The sequence below is a fragment of the Capricornis sumatraensis genome, chromosome 15 (assembly GCF_032405125.1).
Source record: "Capricornis sumatraensis isolate serow.1 chromosome 15, serow.2, whole genome shotgun sequence".
NCBI lineage: Eukaryota > Metazoa > Chordata > Mammalia > Artiodactyla > Bovidae > Capricornis > Capricornis sumatraensis.
This window is the reverse complement of record NC_091083.1, coordinates 69,523,084-69,538,059: the sequence shown is the minus strand read 5'-3', so window position 1 is coordinate 69,538,059 and position 14,976 is coordinate 69,523,084.

Below are 14,976 nucleotides of genomic sequence, written 5' to 3'. Positions count from 1 at the left end.
TATAATCCCATTTCTGTTTTTAAAAAAATGTGGGAGTAGGGAAAATAAAAGGAATAAACACTACCATGTTTCGAGCAGTTGTCCCGGGGGTAGGGTGTGAGGGGGCAACTCACAGATGAGCTTAATGATTTTTTCTTCTGTGCTTATCTTTATGTTTTAAATTTTCTAAAATGAGGTCATGATTTTTGTTGTTGTTCAGTTGCTCAGTCGTGTCAGGCTCTGCAACCCCGTGAACTGTAGCACACAAGGCTTCCCTGTCCTTCAGTATCTCCTGGAGCTTGCTCAAACTCATGTCGATTGAGTCGACGATGCCATCCAACAACCTCATCCTCTGTCACCCTCCTCTCTTCCTGCCCACAATCTTTCCCAGCATCGGGGTCTTTTCTAATGAGTAGGCTCTTCATATCAGGTAGCCAAAGTATTGGAGATTTCAGCTTTAACATCAGTACTTATTGAATATTCAGGCCTAATTTCCTTTAGGATTGAGTGGTTTGATCTCCTGGCTCTCCAAGGGACTCTGAAGAGTCTTCTCCAACACCACAGTTGAAAAGCATCAATTCTTTGGCACTTAGCCTTCTTTATGGGACCATGACACATACTAGATGCTCAGTAAATGGATATTATTACTATTGTTATTATTATTATTTCTGGTGTAGCCAGTTTACGGTTCCATCAGAAAAGTGGACAGCTGTGACAGTCTTAAAATTAGCAGTGTACGTCTATGTATTTTGCCCTGGAAAGAGTTCATACTCTACTAGTACATTTAAATGTTATAGTATTAACAGTATAATCCCATTTCTGTTTTTAAAAAAATGTGGGAGTAGGGAAAATAAAAGGAATAAACACTACCATGTTTCGAGCAGTTGTCCCGGGGGTAGGGTGTGAGGGGGCAACTCACAGATGAGCTTAATGATTTTTTCTTCTGTGCTTATCTTTAGGTTTTAAATTTTCTAAAATGAGGTCATGATTTTTGTTGTTGTTCAGTTGCTCAGTCGTGTCAGGCTCTGCAACCCCGTGAACTGTAGCACACAAGGCTTCCCTGTCCTTCCCCATCTCCCAGAGCTTGCTCAAACTCATATCCATTGAGTCAGTGATGCCATCCAACCATCTCATCCTCGGTCGTCCCCTTCTCCTCCTGCCTTCAATCTTTCCCAGCATCCGGATCTTTTCTAATGAGTTGGCTCTTGCATCACGTGGCCAAAGTATTGGCACATCAGCTTCAACATCAGTCCTTCCAGTGAATATTCAGGATTGGTTGAGGTTGTGATACGGGGGCAACAGAAAGTGATAGAGATTATCTGTGACTCGACTGGCTGCCTCACTGGTCTGGACGCCCAGGGCCAGGCCTGGTCGTAGACTCCACAGCTCAGGGTTCCTGGGGGCCAAGGTCCATGAGGGTGAGCTGGCCCTGCACCTGGCCTCTCCCCACCCACTCTGGGTGACCTACCCCCACCACCCTCCACCCCCAAGTGCCTCCACCTGGGATCCTGTGGCTCATTTTGCTCCTGGCCCCACCTGATGAGGAAGAGCCAGGCTCCCAGGGGAAGTGCCTGGTTCTCTCCCATGGTGTGCTGGGGCCCTGCTATTTCCCTTTACCTCGACCTTGGCTCGCCCTGTGCATGTCCGCAAGCCCTTGCAGGATGGGGCAGAGGCAGGCAATGAGGAGGGGGTGCTCCTTGGCCCGGGGCCTGGGTCTGGGGCCGAGGGCACAGCGCACAGTAGCCCAGGAGGAGCCCACGGTCTACAGGCTCCCACTCATCCCTGTCTCGGTCCGGTTCTCCCAAAGCAGAGCCTGAGGCCGCAGTCCTCTGGGAAGGGATCGCAGAAGCCGCAGGGAGGGGACAGGAAGAGACACGGAAGAGGAGAAGCCAATAAAGGAGGCTGATCCAGGTCACTGCCGGAGGCCACAGGCGCTCCAGTTCCTCTGAGACCTCAAATGAGTCTCAACACGCCTCCACAACTGTCCATCCTACTGAGATTTTGTCCCTCACTTCTGACTCCCTTTGGCTTCAGGATAGCCCCCGGGCTGTTAACTCCCTCACATTCCATGACCAAGCCTGCTCCCTGCCTCCAGAGAGCCAGAGGGAGAAGAGTCCAGAAGGGAGCACCCAGCCAGCTTCACCCCAGCCCCACTCCCATGTCTTGGTCTCTCTTTAGAGCTTTGGACCCGTCTGTCCATCATCCTCCAGATCCTTCCCCAGGACACGCTCCCCTCCCCCACTCTGGCATCCTGGATACTCCCCCACACCCGGAGCTCAGGTGGGCTTGGAGCATCCAGACAGCATCCCGGCCTCTTCATGATCTCCTGGCCTCTGGTCTCTGCATCCCCTACTCTTCCTCTAACAGCCCTCACCTTCCTATTTCCAGAACACAACTCTGTCCTTCAGTGGCTCCCCTGTGGCCTCAGGCCACAGCCCATAAAGGAGGCCACACAGGGCCGGACAGCCTCTCCAGTCCTGTCTGCATCTTCCCCAGGGCTGAACTGAACCAGCAGCACTGTCTCACCTTTGCTCTCTGTTCCACAAGGGATGATCCTTTCCCCGCCTCTCCTCCCAGGTTAATCCTCTTCATGCTTTGGCCCCTCCCCTGACCCCCCCCCCCCCCCCCCCCCCCGGCTTCCCTGGTGGTTCAGTTGGTAAAGAATCTGCCTGCAATGCTAGAGACCAGAGTTTGATCCCTGGGTCTGGAAGATCTCCTGGAGAAGGGCATGGCAACTCACTCCAGTATTCATGCCTGGAGAATCCCATGGACAGAGGAGCCTGGTGGGCTATAGTCATGGGGATGCAAAGAGTCAGACACAACTGAGCCACAAATACGCACACATGGTGATTCCCCCAGGCTGGGTCAAAGTTTCACAAACCTCATCTGCCTGTCTCACAAGCAATGTTCAGTTGACCATTCCCCCCACCACAGGCCAAGAGCTCCAAGCGGGTAGAGTTTGGGCCGGGGTCATCCTTGTACCCCAGCACTGCCCCCCCTTACCCACAGGGCTTGACACTGAACAGGCCCCAGGCTTGTCAGGACAGGAATCTCAGGCCTGGATTTCCCAGCTCCACAGAAACACTGCCAGGCCTGTCTCGGCCCCTGCCTGAGGCTAACACATTCTCTCAGCCTTCCATACCAGGAACTGGGCCAGCCACTCAGGTCACACTCCAAGTCTGGCCTCACCTTCTCCCCATACTCCTGCTGGCTCAGGGAGGGGCTTGGGAGGGTAGGGGAGCCCAGCAGGAGCCAGAGAGGAACCCGGCCTTCCCTGTCTGATGCCTCTCCCATCCCAGTGACGGGGTCTGGGGACGCACCTCCCCGCAACCCCAGGTCTCTTGCCGTCTCCTGTCACTGTGGTCTGTCCTCAACTTCTACCGCATCTTCCTCCCAATAGTTAGACATATTTAATCACCCCCGGTGGCTCAGACAGTAAAGAAGTCACCTGCGATGCAAGAGACCTGGGTTCGATCTCTGAGTCAGGAAGATTCCCTGGAGGAGGGCATGGCTACCCACTTCGGTACTCTTGCCTGGGGACTTCCATGGACAGAGGAGCCTGGCGGGCTACAGCCCATGGGGTCACAAAGAGTCAGACACGACTGAGCGACTGAGGACTCGCAACCATCCAGCAGGTAAGAGAGCTCCCGGGGCATTGAGCCTAGCTCCCCTCTGGCTTCTCATTCCTGGAGGTTCTGGCATCTGTGTTTTCAGGGCCTCGAGGGCAGGGCTGTTTGACTCAGTGCCGCTCAGTAAACACTATAGAGCCCTGTCTGCAGCAGGTGATGGTGCCAGCCAGGCTGCCTCCCTCCCCGCTGCACCTGGGGCCAGGACGAGGAGGAGTCCGGTTACCTGCTGGGCACACGAAACCCAAGGCCCAGACAGGGTGAGAGACTTCCCCAAGGTCACAGAGCCCAGGAGCAGAGATCTGGTTAAGGACTTGGGAGTTGATTAAATATTTACTTCATCATCTTGTGGGTACACCATGGTTGATAAAATACACACAGCCCCTGCCTGTGTGAAGTTCACTGGTTGGTGTGAGGGGTGATGGATAAAAAACCCAGAGCACAAACCGATAGAAAGGCGGGTCGTGCTACCTGCTAGGGTGAGAGGAAGCCCGGAGCGTGATGGGGAAGAGTTGGGGGCACTGAGGACAACAGTTCTGGGAGAGCTTCTCAGTGAAGTGAAGTGAAGTCGCTCAGTCGTGTCTGACTCTTAGCGACCCGCGGACTGTAGCCCACCAAGCTCCTCGGTCCATGGGATTCTCCAGGCAAGAATACTGGAGTGAGGTGCCATTTCCTTCTCCAGGGGACCTTCCTGACCCAGGGATCGAACCCAGGTCTCCCACATTGCAGGCAGACGCTTTAACCTCTGCATCACCAGGGTTGAATTTTAGCTTTGAAGTTTGAAAGATAAACAGACTGGCCATACAAGGATTTGGGAGGAAGAGCGTTCAGGCAAAGGCCTTGAGGTGAGAATGGGCTTGAGTTGGTCTGGGTGGAGCAGTTAGTGTAGCCGAGGGGGGGGGGGGGGGGGGGGGCAGGCAGAAATGTGAAGCTGGAGCCTGGAAAAGGGCCTGGAGTTTCCTGGGCTGTAGCGAGAGCCTTGAACTTTATTTAAATGCGCTGGAAAGCCTATAGATGTTAAGCAAGAGGGAGTGACACGATTCAATGTATGTTTTTGAAATAGCCCCCTGGCAGCTGCTCAGAGGGGGATTACAGGCGGGCAGGTAGGAGCAGAGAGGCGGGCGAGGAGGCTGGGATGCCCTCTGGGGGGGTGGTGAAGGTGGCTCAGCCCAGGGGCGGAGATGGCAGGGGGGCAGGGGAGATGGCAGGGGGGCAGGGGAGGTGGAGAGCATGATTCAATTGCATGTGGAGGAAGCACCCACAGTCCTTGCTTGCATCGGGAGCGTGGGAGCACAGAAAGGGCAGAATCGAGATGAATCCCCAGGCTTTTGATTTGAGTGGATGGAGTTGCCATTAGCTGAGATGGGGAAGCCTGGGTAGGAGCCAGCTGAGGGCAAAAAGTCACAAGTTCAGCGTTGGCCAAATTATGTTGTAAAAACCTTTTAAGTATCCATGGTGATGGGGAAAAAATGAATACTTCAGCCAACACTCATTGCACACATTCTGCATCAGGCAATTTAATCCCTTCATCAACTCCTAGGAATAGGTACCATTATTATGCCCATTTCCTTGATGAGGAAACTGAGGCTTGGAGTAGGCTGTAGCATATAGGATGAGAAGAAAGCCAGGCAGAGTCTCAAGAAGCCCTCATGTCTAAAAGACCATGGGCGGGGGGTGCCTCTGAAGGGAATCCTGGGCTTCCCAGAAGGTGGTTCTTCTGGGTCATCCTGATGTTGCCAGGGGTCACCTGAGAGAAGGTTGGGATGACAGAGTGTCCAGGGGATGGAGACACAGCGTGGGTGCAGAGGAGTAGGGGCTGGGAGCTGGATCACAAGAGGTCCGGAAGGAACGGGAAGGGGAGAGGAGGACAGAGAAAGTGGCCTCACATTTTCCAACATCTAAGTCTAGCTGGGGAGAGCAGGAGCGAGACGGGGGCAGCTAACAGGGGCTGAGGGTCCTGGGCTGCCACGCTGCCCATCTGGGGACAGGAACGCCCGCCATTTGCCAGAGGGATGGACACTTCAGAATGACTTTCTTTCTGATGTGGTCCAGCCGGTGGTGCGGAGTCCTGTGTTAGCATGGAGCACTCCCTCCCTCCCGCAGATTTTCTTCAGGGGACCGAGGACAGGGTGTGGGGTTAGGGGAGGCGGATGACTCACTGTCACCTCTCTCCACCCCCGGTATTCCCACACAAACCAGGGCTCTATCAGAGCCAAGAGGTCTGTGGGGCGCCTTGGTGCTTCCCGGGGACTGTGGGCCCGTAGGGGACCAGGGTGCTCAAATGCCAGAACAAGCAGCCTTGCCTGGCTGCTGGACTAGGCGCCCTCCACGTTCAGAAACTTAACATCAAGAGGAAGTGGGGCGATGGGGAGGACTCATTGGGATTGACACATGCATACTATTGATGCTATGTATAAAACAGATGACTGATGAGAACCTGGGCTCCCCTGGTGGCTCAGAGGTTAAAGCATCTGCCTGGAATGCGGGAGACCTGGGTTCAGTCCCTGGGTTGGGAAGATCTCCTGGAGAACGAAATGGCAACCCACTCCAGTACTCTTGCCTGAAGAATCCCATGGAGGGAGGAGCCTGGTAGGCTACATGAGAACCTATTCTATAGCACAGGAAACTCTACTTAGTATACTGTGGTGACCTGAATGGGAAGGACCTCCAAAAGGGAGGGGATATATGTATATGCATGACTGATACACTTTGCTGTACAGTAAAAACTAACACATTCTAAAGCAACTATATTCCAAAAATTTTAATTGAAAAAAAAGAAAGAGAAAGAATCTAGCAAACACTTTCCCCACTTCAGAAAGTCCAGAGTGACCACAGCTCTCAGCTGAGTTAGCCATCCCCCTGGAAGTGTGCTCTGGGGAGTTTTAGGCCCAGGGTAGGGAAGGGTCTTGCCCAACACCTCATTCCATTGGTCAACCCCTCCTTCATCAGTGCCACCAGATGCTAATCCTCTGGCATTGTCACCTCCTCCTAGAAGCTTTCCCTGATTTCTTCCAGGCTGGATGAAGGACTTCCCTTGCGTTCCCAGAGCCCCTCAGGTATCACATCACCAGACTTACCTATCCGATTGTCTATCCAATTGTCTGTGTGTCCACTTGGCTCCACAGATTGAAGGCAGAGGCCACATCTGATCCACAGCAGTGCCCAGCTCAGGGTCTGCACAGAGCTGAGGTGTGGGTGTGTTTGTTGAACGGATCTCATCTGAACCGAACCCGGCGGTGCCTTGTGAAGGGCCACAGACTTTGATCCTTCTCTGGCTCCCAGGCAGAGTACCACATTTCGGGTTTAGCGTCCCTACCAAGTGGACGTGCAGAGGCACAGAGGCCCTGAAAGATGGAAAATGAAAGGGACATCGGGCTTCTTGTGCTCATGCTCCAGGGGAGGAAGCTGAAGCTCAGAGCGACAAAGGCACGGTCCATGAGCATAACGTGAATCACGCTCAGATGGTCCTGGCCCTGTTCCATGGCTCTCCTCCCAGAAATGCTAAAGCCTAGGTTTCCTCATCTGCAAAACTGGGCTACATGCAGCAGCCTCTGGAAGTTCAGCCACGGTCCAGTTCTGTGAACCCACAGACGCCAGGCGCCAGGCAGGGGAGGAGGGATCATTCCAGAGGCTGTTGATCATCTTGTCGTACCCCCTTGAGCTCTTGGAGCAAAACATTCCCAAGGAGCAGGGTGATTCATCACAACACCATTTGCCAGTTCCAGAGAAAAGACAGACCATGAAATACATTCTGCAACTGTTAAACAGGAGACAAAGAAATGTTAAGATTAAGTTTCTCTTTAGCGGACAGAGACAGAATTGGGAGATATACATATATATTTACTTTTTTTTTTTTCCTCCCAGAGATTCAGGCTTTGAGGAAAGGAAACTATCATGGTTTGAGCCAAACTGTCCCAAAATGCAAGGTGGCATCCTCAGTGAACACCAAGGACAATGCTGCTTTTTAAACAGCATGGTGGACTGAAACTGACAACCGCCACTGTGAAGCCTGACTGACTGGATGTGAGTTAAAACCAAATTAGGTTGGCTGCTTTTGTTGTTCTTAGCACTAATCCATTCCAGAACTCTGATGGTCTAAAGGAAGATCAGCAACTTATCTTGCTTGCTCCACTTAAATTAAGCAAAGGAGAGCTTGCTGGATGGTTTGGACATCTTGTAACTCAAGAAGACACAGAGGGAGGTAACAGGTGAGTCTGGTTGGGGGATCTAGGGGGAAGCATGGTTTAATTGCAGTGAACTTGAATGGTGAGCTTCCACCATTCACAGAAAACCACCGGAACTGCTCCAGCAGTGCAGGGACAGATGGATAACCCCATCTCTTATTTCGAAGTCACTGGATATCTAGGCCCTGAGTTTGTGTCTCTCATAATACAACTGTCATATTCAACTCTTTAAAAAATGGTACTTTTTGTACGTTGGTAAATGCCAGGGGTCAGGGTAGGGGGTGGGAGGGGAGATGGGGAGTTAGTGGTTAATGGGGACAGAGTTTCAGTTTAGGAAGGTGAACAATCCTGGAAGTAGATGGCGATGAGAGTCGTACAGTGTAAATGTACTTAGTGCCACTGAACTATACACTTAAATACGGTTAAAACAGTATGTGTTATGTGACTTTTACCTCAATAAAAAAAAAATTGGGGGGTTATAAATGATCTTTATTAAGAATGCATATTCTCATGATTCAAATCCAAATACTTCAAAGAAATGGTATTCCTAATAAAAATTGACATGAAAGTGTTTTAAAATTGTAATAAAAAGCAAACATTTAAAAGACCTTTGTCTCTAGAAACACAGACTTTAAGGACTGAAAGTAACTCCAAACTGTCAGAATTAAAAGCTCACATCGCAGAAACGCTTAATAAGTACCGACCAACAGATTACAACAATGGCGGTGGTTTAGTCACTAAGTCGTGTCCAGCTCTTGCGATCTCATGGACTGTAGCCTGCTAGGCTCCTCTGTTCGTGAGATTTTCCAGGCAACAATACTGAACTGGCTTAAACAAAAATTTTTTTTTTAATTGTACTTCTCACTCCCATGCCACGACTGGGCAGAAGTGGGAGTGAACTTGACCTCTTTGCCCAAGTGAGGTTGTGCGATAACAGTAAGAAATTTCCAGAGATATGGCTTCTAATTTGACTCTGATGCCAAGAAGCTAAGTCTCCTCACGGGGACTCAAGTTTCCCCAACTGTAAAATCATAGGGAAGAGAATGGGTAGAGTAAAAAGAGAGGACCCCTGAGTCATGGGCTTTGAAATCACACTACCTGGATTCTAATCTCATTTTTCTAGCTGCGTGTCCTGAGGAAAGTTGCTTAACTTTTCTGAGCCTCAATTGTCTCATCTGTAAAGCAGACAATAACATCTACCCATGGGATTTGCTGCCAGGTTAAATAACACGATGTATACAAACCGCATAGCTTAGTGTTTGGCCCATATGAATTTTCTTTTTTTTTTTATGAAGGTGTGGTTTACACATAGTGAAATGCTCAGATCTTCAGCATTCAACTTTGATGATTGCATAGCAAGATACAGAACATTTCAATCACTGCAGAAAGTTTTCTCGTGCCCCTTCCTAGGCAGCCCTTCTCCCAGTGGGGGAAAAAAAACAGATCTGATTTCTATTACCACAGGTTAGTTTCTTCTGATTTACAATCCCATACAAATAGAACTAAGCAGTATATATTGTATCTGTGTGTTTGTGGGGATTTTTAGCTTCTTCAGCGTGACAGTTTTGAGGGTCATTCCTATTACTGTGAGTGAGTAGGATGCTTCCTTTATGGCATGTAGTATTTTATCACATAAATGCTGTACAGCTTTCCCACTGTACTGGTGATGAGCCTCTGGGCTAGTCCCCATTTTTGCCTATGATGAGGAAAGCTGCTATGAATCTTCTCGTTAGAATTTAGAAGACTTTCATGGACAGATATTTTCCTTTCTCTTGGGTAGATACCTGGGAGTGGAATGTTGGATCATCGGGTAGATGTATGTTGCACCTTTGAAAGAAACTCCCAAATGACCTTCTAAAGGGGTTGTATCGTTTCACATTTCCATCAGTGATGTATGAGCATTCTAGTCACTTCAAACCCTCGCCAACATTTGGTGTGGTCAGTCGTATGGATTTTGGTCATTCTGGTATCACATCATGGTTTTAATTTGCATTTCCCCATGACTAGTGAATTCCTGTCATGTGCTTACTTAGAAGATTTTCCAAGGTAGTTCCTCTCCCCTTTGCTGCCACGTAGCTTTCACCCTCTATGATTAGAAGGACTGATGAACAAATAAGAAGGGGAAAACTGATGACCAAATCTACTGAAAATGTAAACAGCTCTACAAATACAAAATCAAACATAAGCTCAGCCCTGGAACCCCTCCACTGACTTGGGTTTCCCAGGACTGGGGAGCTAAGGACTTGCTTTTCTTGAATGAACTGGGGGACAAGATCATGGCTGACTTGACGTCAGAATTTTTTTTTTTTTGCTGCACCGTGTAGCATGCATGATTTTTAGTTTCTCAACCAGGGATTAAATCCCTGCCCCCTACAGTTCAAGTGCAGAGTCTTTTTTTTTTTTTTTTTTCATTGTAGTATTATTTTGAGGTTTCCCAGGTAGCTTGTGGTAAAGAATCTGCCTGCAATGCAGATTCATTCCCTGAGTCATGAAGATCCCTTGGAGAAGGAAATGGCAACCCACTCCAGTATTCTTGCCTGGGAAATCCTAGGGACAGAGGAGCTTGGCGGGCTACAGTCCATGGGGTCACAAAGAGTCAGAGACAACTTAGCTGCTAAACAAATACTATTTTTAATTTAAGGAAGCTCATACTATTTCACACAGTGACTGTACCAATTTATGACCCCATCAATAGTGCACAAGGGTTCACTTTTCTCCACATCCTAGCCAACCCTATTTATCTATTTTTGATAATAGGCAGACTAAAAGATGTAAGAAATATCTCATAGTGATTTTAATTTGCATTTCGGCAGTCCACTCCAGTTCTATTGCCTGGAAAATCCCATGGACAGAGGAGCCTGGTAGGCTTCAGTCCATGGGGTCGCAAAGAGTTGGACACGACTGAGCGACTTCACTTCACTTCAATGATTAGCCATGTTGAGCATTCTTTCATGTACCTGTTGGCCATTTGTGTGTATATATATATTTTGTGTGTGTGTGTGTGTGTGTGTGTGTGTAAAAATGTCTCTTCAGATCTTCTGCTTATTTTCTAATTGGATTACTCGTGTTTTGTTACTGAGTTGTAGGCTTTCCTTACATATTTTGGATATTGATTCATTATCAGAGGACATGAAAACCTTTTTAGACAGTTTCGCAGTTGCCTCCTCGTTTTGTTGTTTCTTCTGTAGTGCAGAAGATTTTTGATACGTTTTTTCCTTTTTGTTGCTTGTTGGTAGTGTCAATGATTTTTTTGGACAGGAAGCAGGGAAGTTCCCAGAATGTTTTAATGATAAACTTGTCCTTGACTGAGTAATCACGCTCACTGCTGCCATTTATGAACTGCCTACTCTGCTCCAGCAGTACACGGTACATGTATTTACACACAGTATGTGTATTTTTACAATAACCCCGCAAGGTTGTTACAGGATCCATATTCGGTGGTCTCTAAACATCAGGTATGGATTTCTTTTATTTATTTTTGGCTGCACTAGGTCTTCCTTGCCACACACAGGCTTTCTCTAGTTGCGGTGATCAGGGGCTAGTCTTCATTGCTGTGCACGGGCTTCTCATTGCTGTGGCTTCTCTTATGGAGCACAGGTTCAAGATGCACGGGCTTCAGTGGTTGCAGCTCACGGGCCCTGAAGTGCAGGTCAGTGGTTGTGGCTCACAGGCTTTAGTTGCTCCACGGCATGTGGAATCTTCCTGGACCGGGAATCAAACCCATGTCTCCCGAATTTGCAGGCAGATTCTTATCCACAGAACCAGCTAAGTCCAAAGATATGAATTTCTTTGCCTAACACCACACAGCTACATTTCCATGGGGTCTAGATTCAAAATGCAACAGTGGCTTCAAAATCTCACTCAAGTTGCTTTTTATCCAGCTATGAAAAGGAATGAAGTGCTGATACATGCTGCAACATCGATGAACCTCAGAAATATTGGGCTAAGCGAAAGACAGCAGACATAAATGGTCACCCAGTGTGTGATTCCATTTATGCCAAATATCCAGAAAGGGTAAATCTACCTTTAGACGGATAGCGAGTAGGTGGTTGCCTGAGGTTGTGAGGAGAGGAGAACCGGAGAAATTGTTTAATGGCTGTGGGCTTTTCTCTTGGGGTGACAAAAATGGTTTGCAACTAGACGGAGATGGTGGTTATACAACACAGTAAATGTAGTAAATGTCACTGAACTGAACACTTACACATTTTTTTTTTCTTTGCACCAGGTCTTAGTTGCAGCATGTGGGATCTTTGATCGTCATTGTGGCATGCGAAATCTTTAGTTGCAGCATGTGGGATCCAGTTCCCTGACCAGAGATCGAACCCGAGCCTTCTGCATTGGGAGTGCAGTCTTAGCCACTGCACCACAAGGGAAGTCCCTAAAATGGTTAATTTTATGTTACATGACTTTTACCTCAATAAATTTTTTTAAAAAACCAAACACTTCACCCTGCCGTCTTTCCCTCATTAATGAGCATAATCTTACTACGAATGATTAAGTCCTTGGCGTAGTAAAGTTCTCCAGCACCTGGTCCCAATCTTTTCTCTCCCAGAGTATCCCCTGCTTGCCTGAGAATTTCAGGGAGGAAATGGCAGCATGACCCAGAGGATGGGCCCTAGAGTCAGCCTGCCTGAGTTCAAGCGCAGGCATCTCCATGTTCTCATCTGTAAAATGGGGCTGCTAATGCTACCGGGCTCATGGGGTTGTTTGAGATGGACTGGTATCAGGTGTGCAGTGTCCGGGCACAGGGAGGGTTTAGAGGCGCCGTTTACTCGCCAGGCTGTGCTGTCAGGGCAGACCACCTGCTTCTACCGTCACCCGTGCTGCAGATGTTTAATGAGCGCCTGCTACCTGCCAGGCAGGCCTCAGGGATTCATCTCTAAGCAAGAATAAAATTCCTTTCTTCTTGGAGTTCACACTCCAATTGGGGTATAAGACAGTAAATAGACAAAGTAAGTAAAATACATAGTATGTTGCATGTGGGTGTGTGCGTGCTCAGTTGTTCAGTCATTTTCGACCCCCTGGGCTGTAGCCCACCAGGCTCCTCTGTCCCTGGAATTCTCCAGGCAAGAATACTAGGGTCGGTTGTCATTTCCTTCTCCAGGGGCTCTTCCCGACCCATACTAAAGGAGAAAAGATAAATAAAGGGTGTGGATAGGAAGTTTGGGGGAAACATTAGAATTTTTTAATTGGGTGGCCAGAGGTTTCCCTGAGTAATGTTCTGAGGGCAGTGAGGTGTTTTCATCTCTTCTTGCTGCTATAGCGAGTTAACACAAACTTAGTGGCTCAAAACAACACAAATGTAGTATTTTACATTTCTTGAGTAAGTTCAAAATGGGTCTCACGGGGCTGAAATCAAGGTGTTGGGGGAGCTGTGTTCCTTCCAGAGGCTCCGGGGAGAATCCGCGCCTTGCCTTTGTGAGCTTCTAGAAGCTGCCCGCATCCCTTGGCTCACAGGCCTGCATCCTTCCAGCACCCACCCCTGTCATCACATCTTCCTCTCTTTGACATTTCCTCCCTCCCTCTTTTCCTTATAAAGACCCTTGTGGGGCTTCACTGGTAGCTCAGTGGTAGAGAATCTGCCCGTCAGTGCAGGAGACACAGCTCGATCCCTGATGCAGGAAGATCCCACGTGCTGTGGAGTAATTAAGCCCGTGTGACACAACTACTGGGCCTGTGCTCTAGAGCCCAAGAGCCACAGCTGCTGAAGCCCAGGCACCTAGAGCCTGTGCTCCACAAGAGAAGCCACAGTAGCGGGAAGCCTGGGCAGCAGGGAAGTGCAGACCCCACTCGCTGCAGCTGGAGAAAGCCTGAGCAGCAGGGAAGTGCAGACCCCACTCGCTGCAGCTGGAGAAAGCCTGAGCACTGCAATGAAGGCCCAGCACAGCCGGAAATAAATGAAAATTTACCTATGTGTATATACACACACATGTATATATACAGGTATGTATATATGTATACATATGTATACACATATACACATGTATGTGTGTAGATGTGTATATATATATATATATATAAAGACCCTTGTGATTATATTAGGCCCACCTGGATAATCCAAAATACTCTCCCCATTTCAAAATCCTTAATCACACCTGCAAAGTCCTTTTTGCCATGTAAGGTGACATAGTCGCAGGTCCTAGGGATTAGGATGGGGACCTCTTCAAGGGAGCCGTTCTGTCTACCATATGAGGCATAGTATCTAAAGAGCAAGTGCAAAGGCCCTGAGGCAGGGCTTGCCAGGCATGTCTGAGGAAGATGGAGACCGGTAAAGATGGAGGGGAGTGGGCAAGAGGGGAGTGGTCTTTGAGGTCAGCGAGGGGAAGAAGCTTCAATGGCTCTTGCAGATCCTTCTGGGTCCCAGCGAGGACTGTGACCTTTACCCAAATAAGCTGGGAGCAGGTGAGGGACATGACCTTATGGGTTTTAACAGGATGCTTCTGGCTGCTGTGTCGATAACAGACTCTCTATTGGAGAGTCTGCGGGATATTGCAGGTGGCTGCAACATCCATGAGATGATGCCAGCTGGACCATGGCAGTAGAGGGAAGCAGTGAGATGGGTCTAAATCTGGATTTTGAAGGTCAAGTTGCAAGGAACCACTTAAGAATCAAAAGTGAGGTGTCACGGAAAGAGGGGAGTCACGGATCAACAACTGAAAGGATTGAGACGCTCTCCAAGATGGGAAGACCACAAAAAGCCAGGCCTGGGGCTGCTGGTGTCAGGACTTTGAGATGCCTGTTGGGTATCCAGAGGGAGATACCTAAGTAGAAAGTCAGATTTATGAGTCTGGAGTTTGGGCGAGGGGTCTGGAGGGATCTGTTGGCAAGATATCGGCATGTTGGAATTTAAAGCCATGAGCCTGGATGAGATCTCCCAGGAAGTGCAGGCAGAGCCATCAAGGACTGAGACCTGGGTCCCTTTGCTGAGGAGGAACCAGTGACGCAGGAAGAAAACCAGGCCAGGGTGGGGTCCTGCAAGCCTCAAGAGCGCCAAATCCCACCAACACTGTCCAAAGTGAGTGCGGAGCAAGGATGGTGGAGCAGAGGACTGTTTGCCGGAGGACTGTCTCTACGGGAGACAGTTTATGGGAGCTGGACCTACCGAGGCAGCCCTGCGATTCCAGAGCTGTCTCCCCTCCAGGCAGCTGGACGGATCTGCTCGAGAGGTCTGACCCCTGCTCTCCCAG